Here is a 13,404-nt window from a genome sequence, read left to right as displayed (position 1 = left end):
TAGCGCTGGGCCAGGGGGGGGCTGTCGCTAGGCCGGGGGAACTAGCGCTGGGCCGGAGGGGGCTGTCGCTAGGCCGGGGGAACTGTCGCTAGGCCGGGGGAACTGTCGCTGGGCCGGGGGGGGGCTGTCGCTAGGCCGGGGGAACTGTCGCTAGGCCGGGGGAACTGTCGCTGGGCCGGGGGGGCTGTCGCTGGGCCGGGGGAACTAGCGCTGGGCTGGGGGGGGGGGGGGCTGTCGCTGGGCCGGGGGGGCTGCCTCTGTGATGGGGGGGGGCTGCGCCGGTTACCTGCTGCCTGGCGGTGGGTGACTGGTCGGTCGTGTTCACTCCAGGGGTCCGGTCGACGGCTGCGGGGCGTCTGGTTGCCATGGAGACACAGCTGGTAGCGTCTCGGGAGCGCGCACGTCGGGCTACAGCAAGCGATGGGAAAACAGCTGGCGGCCATCTTGGGAAAATTTTTATAAGTTGCTGAAACGCTGGAACTGTAAGTAGAAACCAGCTAGGAAAGTCATTTACAGGGGTAATTAGTAATGTATGTTTAATTAGGGGGACTGGGCAAAAAAAAAAAATTCACTGCTTCCTCGAGACATCTCCTTTAAGCTGACTTTGACCATCTTATGAACCAATACCTCATTTTTTCCTTAGGATGGAATTAAAAAAAAAAGAATCCTTAACAATTAAAAGAGTTTCTGGAAAATCTGCTTCTTGTCATTTATGTTATAACTTTATGCAGTGCTGTCTGCAGTGGTTTTTCACAAGTAAAATAGTGTAAAGGCCCATTTAGACACAACGATTATCACACAACGATTATCACTCAAAATACGTCTTTTGAGTGATAATCATTGTGTCTAACTACACTGACATCGTGCAGTTTTCTTTAAGCCATTGCTCATGGTTGTCTTTCAGCATGCTGAAAGACAGAGATGAGCCTTATCAGTGATTCACAGTGGGATACAGCTGATACTATTGTTTCAGCTGTATCCTGCTCCGTGATGACAGGCTGGGTATCCACTGGGAGTGCTCGGCTGTATGACAACCGGGTGCTCCCAGTGGGGAAAAGCCGATACAGAAGACAAGCGGAAACGCTTGACCTCTATATTCCCCGCTATGAGTACAAGGGAGAACCACTAACCCGGAAAGCAAACTACTGTAAATATACCGCTATAAAACATTACATTAATAACTGTCTAGTAAAAATAGGAATAGCAACAGGTATATTCACAAATTTTTTTATTGCAATTTTTTTGGAATAAAACTTTTTACTTCAATCATTTTCTATTTTTCTTTTAAACCTATGGAACAGTGTAAAATTGGCACATTTTAAATGTTGCCCAAAAACATTTCATTGCTATAAATTATGATACTGGGGACCACTGCTTTGTGAAGTTGAGGGCACATCATGGGCCCAATCCTGAACAGAGATGCTGCTCCTTTCCAAATGCAGGGGAGAGGGGGCGTGCCAGGCAGTGAGAGTAGCATGTTGCCTTCCTTGTTGGCTATAGTAGGCATAACAACTTTGTGGGGGAGGAGTGGTTTGTGGTGGTGCTGGACGCCCAGACGCTATTTGGCCTTGTAAAATGCAAAGCTTACATTGGTCCACAGAAGCAATGACCTAATAAGGCATGTTAGATGGTGTTGCCATCTCTATTATAAAAGACAAACACCCCTGTACCCGAACCCGGATGCATGTTGGCATTGCACATAGAGATGCTGCAACATACTGGTCATATGCATCCAATGTGTCCACTGATTCCCTAGATCTTCGCACCACCTCCAGGACCTCTTGCCATATTTCTTTCTTAGTGGCTGCTGCAGCAATATCTGTGGCTGAGAGCCTGCCTCTTTGCCTTCCCACTGGTGCTGCTGAATTTGATGACTCACCGCAGCTCTCCGCTTCTTCTTCTACTGCAGCCACTGAAATTGGTGTGGTTGGTTAGGCCACACTGCCTTCCGCAGACTCCACTGAAGGGCTCTGCACCATTTCTGGCAAGCTATCACTTGTCCTGTGAAGAAGAAATTAATAATTAGTAGTTGACCTCTCAGAGCAGCTGGTTTTAACCCCTTCTCTCCACATGACGTATGAGTACATCATGGCAGCAGGGTACTTCCCACTACTGGACATACCCTTACGTCATAATAGATCTCGCGCTATATGGCTGCAGGAGCTGGCAGTCACTGATAGTCGGCCTCCCCCTGTTAACCACTTCCCTGGCGCGATCTATGCAGATCGCGGTATTGGAAGGGTTTACAGAGGGAGCGCGCTCCCTTGTGATCTGCACGGGCTCTAGCAATGTAATCACAGAGAGCCAAGCTGGTTGCCATGATAACAGGACGCCACCTATAGCCGTCCTGTATTATCATTGCCTATGATCGCTGTAATAACTGATAAGGCATTGCAGGAGAGACATCCTGCAATGCCTTATCATAATGATCATCAGTGGTGTGAGAAAAAGATCAAAATAATGTACAAAAAATAAAAATGGTAAAAAATGTAAAAGAAAACACCTTTTTTGGTGCTTTTATTCATATTAGCAATTTAAAAAAAATAAAAACACATATTTGGCATCGTCAACTCTGCAACGAACAATAAATTGAACATGCTTTTTATTCTGCATGTTAAAAAAACGTAAAAATAATCACTAAAAAAATGAGTCAAAATGTTCATTTTTAGCAATTTGCCTCCCAAAAAACACAATAAAAGTGATCACAAAAGTCGTATGTACCTCAAAATGGTACCAATAAAAACTACTGCTTCTCTCACAAAAACAAGCCCTTATACAGTACGACAGTGTTGATGGAAAATGTTAAAAATGTATGTTTTTTTGAGAAATGGAGATTAACATCTGTCAAAAATCATTGTGTCCTAAGCCCAAAATAGTCCATGTCCTTAAGGGGTTAACACGTGTCAGTGCGAATGTATACTTACAGACGCATCCCCACTGTACAGGGAAGATATCCCATTCTTTGAAAATTGATATATTCTCTTTCCACCCGCGCCACTCTTTGGAACTGCCAAATAGTATTTACGCCATTGATCCTTGGCGTTCCTGCACCTTTCTCGCATTTTAGCCACTGCAACAGAGAATTAAGGGAATTAAGGGAAAAAAAGGAAAAATAATTATTTTAAAGCTATTAAACTAAATGTTGAAATTAAACAGTGTTGAAAATATGCAGCATCCTTGTAATCATGCATCCAGCATAGCAAACACGCATGCGGCATGCACAGTTGCAAGCATGCACACAACATTGTAACAGATGCATTCATGCAATCACACATTCAACACACACAGCCGTGCAAACAAACATAATGCATGAAACTGTGCACATGCCGGAGCACGACCAAGCATGCATGGAACATAAATAACATGCATACATAAATATAGGCGCCACATGCCCACACTTACATGCACACAGGCAAACATGCATACAAACATACAACACAAGCATTCACACTTACACGGACACACGCATGCTTACTAAATGAGGGTAATGAAATACTTAGGCATTTTCTTCTTTTCCTCAACACGCCAAGATGGCCTTTTAAAATTCAGGGCTACAGCCGATTACTTCCACGCCATTTCCCTCTTACTCTCGTCCTTGTAGTGTTCATAGGAGGGATCCCACACACATGAATGGTCCTCCATGAGTGTCACAAGCTTTGCTTTATCACACGTAAGTGCTGCCATACTGCTTTCTAGCTCTATCCACTTCTGCATCCAAAATGCCCACCGCTGGAGGTGTTTTGCCCACTTTACCCCACCTCCTAGTACTTTTCCCACCTCCCAGACTTTAAATCCACAGCGGATCTCCCGCACCCATAGAAATCAATGGGGGCCATCCTGAGCGTGACCCGCACTTAAATGCAGCATGTCACGTTTTATTTACCGCACATGAAATTTTTAAATCACTTTAAAATACCATCAGCGGCTATTTATATTGCCGGGGGTGGTCAATGCATTCCTATGGGAAATTTTATGTGCGGATCACGCACGCAGGTGATCCGCTGCAGATGTTAGAATTTATTTTCCCTGTGGAGATTAGAGCGCAGAATTCCAAAAGGAGAAATTACGCTCTAAGCACAAATGGAAAAAACACCCCCCGGTCATAAATGGGTTAAAGGAGAAAAGTGTAATAAATCTGCATAACCTAATACATGACATGTGTTCCTGTCTGTCCTGGGTATTTCTATGTACTGTATATTGTAACTCCAATGTTATGACTTCCCTTCCCTGTAATATTATAGAATGTGTGCTGCCCCCTAGTGGGGAAGTGAGGAATCTTTTTAGCAGTTTATGTCACACTCAGACATTGCCTTGTATCAGTGTGTATCCTGCACAGTAATATTTGGCCGTGTCCTCGGGCTTCATGTCGTTCATTTGTAGATGTAACATGTTATTACTGTTATCTCTGGAGATTGTGCATCGGCCTTTAACAGAATCATGATAGTATGTGCTGGATCCATCATTATAAATTCGCGCTACCCACTGTAATCTTCCATCAGAAGTCACTCTAACCCAGTCCATATGGAAGCCACTGAAGGTGAATCCAGACCCTTGACATGATAGTTTGTAGGAAGTCCCGGGCTTTATCACCACTGAGTCTGCTGACTGGACAAGTCGCTCAGACTGGACACCTGGAAATACACAGAATAAGGTTCCATCCATATAAACATCTCATCATAGTGCTAGTAATATCTCTCTACTAATGTACTAGTAATGTCTCTAGTAATGCTCACCTGACAAGCAGGCCAGTGATATAAGGAGGAGCAGGAAAGTCTTCATTGCTGCTGGTTACTTCTAGGAGGTGATGTGTGACCCATCAGCACTGTCTTTATTATGGAGGAGATGTTACAGAATAGGAAGTGACGTCATGTAATTTGCCTATTATCACACATTTAATCTGTGACTCTATCACATGCAGTGTTTGCATGATACTGTAGACGAGGTTAAACATTAGATTCATTGTCACAATGTACCGTGTAATTTTTTTTACAAGTGATTCAAAGTGATTGGAATCATATGAAAAAATATGTTTGCACATTACCACATTGTGTTTTCCTATTACACAAAGTGCCAACAATATAGCTTCTTAACCCGTTAGTGCCAAATGGCGTAAATTTACGTCCTGGTTGGGTGGCACCTAATGAAACAGCACATAAACCTATGTACTGTAAATGGCATGGGCTGAAAAGTGGTGAGCCTGCACCATGCCGCAGCAGGAGCCGGGTGGCCCCCTTTGCAACAACAGGGATAGGAGAAACTCAGATCCTCACTGTTAACCTGTTATATGTCGTGATAAACATAGATTTCAGCTTGTAAAGGGTTCACAGAGGGAGCTCAACCCCTCTGTGATGTCATCGGCCCTCTACTACGTAATCGCAGATGCCAGACAATCGTATCCAGGCCTGCCATAGCCTATGATTGCTATTGTAGTTGATAATACATTGCAGTGCAGACTCCGAGAATGGGAATCCCATTTCATCCTCTCCTGCTCACTGCATGCACCCTCCACAGCGAGGAGTAGATTAAATTGAAGGAGGTTACGCATGTGCGGTGCTGCTTTATTCATTTGCAGTGGGACTGTCTGAGATAGCTGAGCACTTGTTCTAAGCTATTTCCATCAGCCCTGCTGGAATGAATGGAGCAGCACCGGATACAGTGCAAGAAGAGGCATACACCGGACCCTGTTCTCAGAATTAGTCGAGATCTTTGTTTTGAAGCTTTCACCAATCAGACTTTTATCGCCTAATTGTGAACAGGTTACCATGGGAGGTGGCGAGTTCTCCTTCAATGGAAGTGTTCAAACAAAGGCTGGACAGACATCTGTCTGGGATGATTTAATGAATCCTGCACTGAGCAGGGGGTTGGACCCGGTGACCTTGGAGGTCCCTTCCAATTCTACTATTCTATGATTCTATGATAGGTGATAAGTCTATTTTGGTACAACTCCCCTAAATCTAAGGCTGCCTGCACATGAACGAGTCGGATTCTGCAAGTGGATTTCCACCGCAGGAAATGAACTGCGAATGCTTGTGGACGGTCGCAGAAGCAATTGTTTTTCCTTGCGGATGCCTTGACTGTCATCTATGTGGAAAAAAGATTGCAAGCAGGTGATATCAGAATGTTGCCCAACCAACTGCAAAAACCCTTCCATTGATCTGTATTAACAAAAGATTAATGCCGAGGTGACATTCTCTTATACGTTTATGGTGGTGAGAGCTTAGAACCGTCGTCAGAGCGGCATACTGCTCTCTTGGCTTGGGAGAGCAATGAACCTGCCTATATCAAATATCCTGGCTACTACAATGGACAATGGTGTGTTCTTCTCTGAAATAAATCAGTCCTGCTTCCTTTTATTCATTTTGTTATGTGATCTTCTGACAACCTGTGAGCTATCTGCATTAAAATCCGTGCCCATATGCAATTTAATTGTGGGTGCACTGTGATTTGTAAGGTCCCGTAAAAATCAATGGAGCCCATCCACATGGAATCCATTTCATTATTCTAACTCATTTAAAGGCACTGGTGTCACAACAGACATTACATGAACTACTAATTGTTATTGACATGAACTCAATTGCAATCTGCCTGCTGCACGAGTCACCATTTTAGGTAGGGTATCAACCACAGTGACCAAGCCATAGTTAGCACGCCCACTCAAGCTACGCTTGCCAACTTCTGCTCACTGCACCTGCAATTCTGAACTTATTTGGGCAGTGGAATGACTTTAGAATAGAGACTTGATTCCTTTAGTAGAATTAAATTTCCTCTAAGACCCCTTTGATTGTGATTCTCTCCAGATGCTGACAGACTATTAGATTTTGCACCACATTCAGAAAGAAAGTGTCTAGAAGGATTGCTATAAATTGTACGGAATACCCCCTCTTGATCATGGACAGCACCCAAGAGTCCAGTGCAATCTCTTCATTAAAAGGTTGACAGACAAGCTCCCACTTGGGAAGGCCTGGTGTCATAAATCACTATGTTTAGGGATAAGGGTGAACTGTCTTTTCCTCTGGGTTATCCTTCAATAGAAGAGTTCAAACAAAGGCTGGACAAATATCTGTCTGGGATGATTTAGTGAATCCTGCACTGAGCAGGAGGTTGGACCCGATGACTCTGGAGGTCCATTCCAACTCTACCATTCTATGATTCTATGATGGGTGATAAGTCTATTTTGGTACAACTCCCCTAAAAACTAAGGCCGCCTGCACATGAATGACTCGGATTCTGCAAGCGGATTTCCACCGCAGAAAACTTGCTATTCATTATGGAAACGAACTGTGAATGCTTGGGGACTATCGCAGAAGCAATTGTTTTTCCACGCAGATGCCCTGCCTATCATCCGTGCGGAAAAAAGATTGCAAGCAGGTGATATCACAAAGTTGCCCAACCCCCTGGAAAAACCCTTCCATTGATCTTTATTAACAAAAGGTTAATGCCGAGACAATGAAAGTCAATAGTCTGGCTGCCGCACACAATATTTCCTCATACCCAGAGGGGAGAAATAATTTTGGTTATGCAGGCTTACCAGGATGTGGACCATGCATCCAATTTCCAACAGATATCTCCAAAACTCATGTAAGCAGCACGAGGGGTTAAATTATCCACAGCTCATCATCTAAAATGCACAAACTCTTTATTGATCCATACTTTGCAAATCGCCGCAACGTTTCAACTGCTTGCCGCAGTCTTTATCAGGCGACAACATCCTCTTATACGTTAGAACGGCATACTTCTCTCTTGGTTTGGGAGAGCAATAAACCTGCCCATATCTAATATCCTGGCTACTGCAATGGACAATGGTGTGCTCTTCTCTGAAAAAATCAGTCCTGCTTCCTTTTATTCATTTTGTTATGTGATCTCCTAGGAAAATTGTGAGCTATCTACGTTGAATCCACGCCCATACGCAATTTAATTGTGGGTGCACTGCGATTCGTAAGCTTCCATAAACAACAAAGGGGCCCATCCACATGGAATCCAGGCAAAAATAGAGCGTACTGTGATTTCTTTCCGCTGGAAAGAAAGCCTAAATAAAATTTTAAAATCTGCAGCGGAATGCATTGACCACCTGCAGGTAGATAAATAGCCACAGGTGGTATTTTAAAATAATTTTAAAATTTCATGTGCTGGAAGAAAACGTTCCAGATGACCCCCATTGATCTCTATGGGTGTGGGAGATCCGCTGTGGATTTCAAGGCTGGGAGGTGGGGAAAGTACTAGGGGCTGGGGTAAAGTGGCAAAACACTTCCAGTGTAAAAATTGCATCCGCGTACATACGCGCGTGAAAACAATTGCATCCACATGTCACCCGCATGCAATAAAATACAATTTTAAGCTGATTTGTACTGCATCCGCAGCAGAAATCTATGTTACATATCCGCAGCGGGCCTGATTTTCCCCGTGAAAAGAAAACGCAAGTCCACTGGAAAAAAGCCAAACCCCTGGCCAAGCCCAACAGTTTTTTTTTTACTGTGCAAAATTTTTTTTAGGTAGTTTTTTTTTTTTTTAGCTGTCTTTAAGCTGACTTTGACCATCTTATAAACCAATACCTCATTTTTTTTCCTTAGGATGGAATTAAAAAAAAAGAATCCTTAACAATTAAAAGAGTTTCTGGAAAATCTGCTTCTTGTCATTTATGTTATAACTTTATGCAGCGGTGTCTGCAGTGGTTTTTCACAAGTAAAATAGTGTAAAGGCCCATTTAGACACAACGATTATCACACAACGATTATCACTCAAAATACGTCTTTTGAGTGATAATCATTGTGTCTAATTGCACTGACTTCCTGCAGTTTTCTTTAAGCTGTTGCTCATGGTTGTCTTTCAGCATGCTGAAAGACAGTGATGAGCCTTATCAGTGATTCACAGTGGGATACAGCTGATACTATTGTTTCAGCTGTATCCTGCTCCATGATGACAGGCTGGGTATCCACTGGGAGCGCTCGGCTTTATGACAACCAGGTGCTCCCAGTGGGGAAAAGCCGATACAGAAGACAAGCGGAAATGCTTGACCTCTATATTCCCCGCTATGAGTACAAGGGAGAAGCACTAACCCGGAAAGCAAACTATTGTAAATATACCGCTATAAAACATTACATTAATAACTGTCTAGTAAAAATAGGAATAGCAACAGGTATATTCACAAATTTTTTTATTGCTATTTTTTTGGAATAAAACATTTTACTTCAATCGTTTTCTATGTTTCTTTTAAACCTATGGAACAGTGTAAAATTGGCATATTTTAAATGTTGCCCAAAAACATTTTTTTTACTATGAATTACGATACTGGGGACCACTGCTTTGTGAAGTTGAGGGCACTTCATGGGCCCAATCTTGAACAGAGCTGCTGCTCCTTTCCAAATGCAGGGAGAGGGGGCGTGCCAGGCAGTGAGAGTAGCATGTTGCCTTCCTTGTTGGCTATAGTAGGTATAACAACTTTGTGGGGGAGGAGAGCTTGGTGGTGGTGCTGGACGCCCAGCCGGTATTTGGCCTTACAAAATGCAACGCTTACATTGGTCCACAGAAGCAATGACCTCATAATGCATGTTAGATGGTGTTGCCATCTCTATTATAAAAGACAAACACCCCTGTACCCGAACCCGGTTGTATGTTGGCATTGCAGTTAGAGATGCTGCAACATACTGGTCATATGCATCCAATGTGTCCACCGATTCCCTAGATCTTCGCACCACCTCCAGGACCTCTTGCCATATTTCTTTCTCAGTGGCTGCTGCAGCAATATCTGTGGCTGAGAGCCTGCCTCTTTGCCTTCTCACTGGTGCTGCTGAATTTGATGACTCGCTGCAGCTCTCTGCTTCTTCTTCTACTGCAGCCACTGAAATTGGCGTGGTTGGTGAAGCCACACTGCCTTCCACAGACTCAACTGAAGGGCTCTGCACCGTTTCTGGCAAGCTATCACTTGTCCTGTGAAGAAGAAATGAAAAATTAGTAGTTGACCTCTCAGAGCAGCTGGTTTTAACCCCTCCTCTCTACATGACGTATGAGTACATCATGGCAGCGGGGTACTTCCCACTACTGGACATACCCTTACGTCATAACAGATCAATGCTTTACGGCTGCAGGAGCTGGCAGTCACTGATAGTCGGCCTCCCCCTGTTAACCACTTCCCTGGCGCGTTCTATGTAGATTGCGGTATTGAAAGGGTTTACAGAGGGAGCGCACTCCCTTGTGATCTGCACGGGCTCTAGCAATGTAATCACAGAGAGCCAAGCTGGTTGCCATGATAACAGGACGCCACCTATAGCCGTCCTGTATTATCATTGCCTATGATCGCTGTAATAACTGATAAGGCATTGCAGGAGAGACATCCTGCAATGCCTTATCATAATGATCATCAGTGGTGTGAGAAAAAGATCAAAATAATGTACAAAAAATAAAAATGGTAAAACATGTAAAAAAACACCTTTTTTGGTGCTTTTATTCATATTAGCATTTAAAAAAACAAACAAACACATATTTGGTATCGTCATCTCTGCAACGACACGAACAATAAATTGTACATGCTTTTTATTCTGCATGTTAAAAAAACGTAAAAAATAAACACTAAAAAAATGAGTCAAAATGTTCATTTTTAGCATTTTGCCTCCCAAAAAACACAATAAAAGTGATCACAAAAGTCGTATGTACCTCGAAATGGTTCCAATAAAAACTGCTGCTTGTCTCACAAAAACAAGCCCTTATACAGTATGACAGTGTTAAGGGAAAATTTTAAAAATGTATGTTTTTTTGAGAAATGGAGCTTAAGATCTGCCAAAAATCATTGCGTCCTAAGCCCAAAATAGTCCATGTCCTTAAGGGGTTAACATGTGTCAGTGCGAATGTATACTTACGACCGCATCCCCACTGTACGGCGAAGGTATCCAATTCTTTATAAATGGGTATATTCTTTTTTTGGATTTCCACCCGTGCCACTCTTTGGAACTGCCAAATAGTCTTTACACCATTGATCCTTGGCGTTCCTGCACCTTTCTCGCATTTTAGCCACTGCAACAGAGAATTAAGGGGAAAAAAGGTAAAAATAATTATTTTAAAGCTATTAAACTAAATGTTGAAATTAAACAGTGTTGAAAATATGCAGCATCCTTGCAATCATGCATCCAGCATAGCAAACACGTATGCGGCATGCACAGTTGCAAGCATGCACACATCATCGCAACAGATGCAATCATGCATGCAGTATCCTTGCAATCATGCATCCAGCATGGCAAACACGCATGCGGCATGCACAGTTGCAAGCATGCACACATCATTGAAACAGATGCAATCATGCATGCAGCATCCTTGCAATCATGCGGGCACCTTTCCAACAGGCTTGCAGGATGCATCCTTGTAATCATGCATGCAGCATAGCAAACACACATGTGGCATGCACAGTTGCAAACACACACACAACGTTGCAACAGATGCATTCATGCATGTAGCCTCCTTGCAAGCACACATTCAACACACACAGCCGTGCAAACAAACATAATGCATGAAACTGTGCACATGCCGGAGCACGACCAAGCATGCATGGAACATAAATAACATGCATACATAAATATAGGGGCCACATGCCCACACTTACATGCACACAGGCAAACATGCATACAAACATACAACACAAGCATTCACACTTACACGGACACACGCGTGCTTACTAAATGAGGGTAATGAAATACTTACGCATTTTCTTCTTTTCCTCAACACGCCAAGATGGCCTTTTGGAATTCAGGGCTACAGCCAATTACTTCCACGCCATTTCCCTCTTATTCTGGTCCTTGTAGTGTTCATGGGAGGGATCCCACACACATGGATGGTCCTCCATGAGTGTCACAAGCTTCGCTGTATCACACGTAAGTGCTGCCATACTGCTTTCTAGCTCTATCCACTTCTGCATCCAAAATGCCCACCGCTGGAGGTGTTTTGCCCAATTCACCCCACCTCCTACTACTTTTCCCACCTCCCAGACTTTAAATCTACAGCGGATCTCCCGCACCCATAGAAATCAATGGGGGTCATTCTGAGCGTGATACGCACTTAAATGGAGCATGTCACGTTTTATTTACCGCACATGAAATTTTTAAATCACTTTAAAATACCATCAGCATCTATTTATATTGCCGGGGGTCGTCAATGCATTCCTATGGGAAATTTTATGTGCGGATCACGCACGCAGGTGATCCGCTGCGGATCTTAAAATTTATTTTCCCTGTGGACATTAGAGTGCAGAATTCCAAAAGGAGAAATTACGCTCTAAGCACAAATGGAAAAAACACCCCCTGGTCATAAATGGGTTAAAGGAGAAAAGTGTAATAAATCTGCATAACCTAATACATGACATGTGTTCCTGTCTGTCCTGGGTATTTCTATGTACTGTATATTGTATCTCCAATGTTATGACTTCCCTTCCCTGTAATATAGGACATGGGCTGCCCCCTAGTGGGGAACTGAGGAATCTTTCCAGCAGTTTATGTCACACTCAGACATTGTCTTGTATCAGTGTGTATCCTGCACAGTAATATCTGGCCGTGTCCTCAGACTTCACGTCGGTCATTTGTAGATATGCCATGTTATTACTTTTATCTCTGGAGATTGTGAATTGGCCTTTAACAGAATCATGATAGCTTGCGGCGGATCCATCATCATAAATTAGTGATAGCCACTGTAATCTTCCATCAGAAGTCTCTCTAACCCAGTGCATGCCATAGCTACTGAAGGTGAATCCAGATGCTTCACATGATAGTTTGTGGGAAGTCCCGGGCTTTATCACCACTGGATCTGATGACTGGACAAGTCGCTGAGACTGGACACCTGGAAATACACAGAATGAGGTTCCATCCATATAAACATCTCATCATAGTGCTAGTAATATCTCTCTACTAATGTACTAGTAATGTCTCTAGTAATGCTCACCTGACAAGCAGGCCAGTGATATAAGGAGGAGCAGGAAAGTCTTCATTGCTGCTGGTGACTTCTAGGAGGTGATGTGTGACCCATCAGCACTGTCTTTATTATGGAGGAGATGTTACAGAATAGGAAGTGACGTCACGTAATTTGCCTATTATTACACATTTAATCTGTGGCTTTATCACATGCAGTGTTTGCATGATACTGTAGACGAGGTTAAACATTAGATTCATTGTTACAATGTTTCCGTGTAATTTGTTTTACAAGTGATTCAAAGTGATTGGAATCATATGAAAAAATATATTTGCACATTACCACATTGTGTTTTCCTATTACACAAAGTCCGAGCAATATAGCTTCTTAACCCGTTAGTGCCAAATGGCGTAAATTTACTTCCTGGTTGGGTGGCACCTAATGAAACAGCACATAAACCTATGTACTGTAAATGGCATGGGGTCAAAAGTGGTGAGCCTGCACCATGCCGCAGCAGGAGCC

This window comes from Eleutherodactylus coqui, chromosome 5 (assembly GCF_035609145.1).
Source record: "Eleutherodactylus coqui strain aEleCoq1 chromosome 5, aEleCoq1.hap1, whole genome shotgun sequence".
In the NCBI taxonomy this organism is placed as follows: Eukaryota; Metazoa; Chordata; class Amphibia; order Anura; family Eleutherodactylidae; genus Eleutherodactylus; species Eleutherodactylus coqui.
This window is presented reverse-complemented; position numbering follows the sequence as displayed.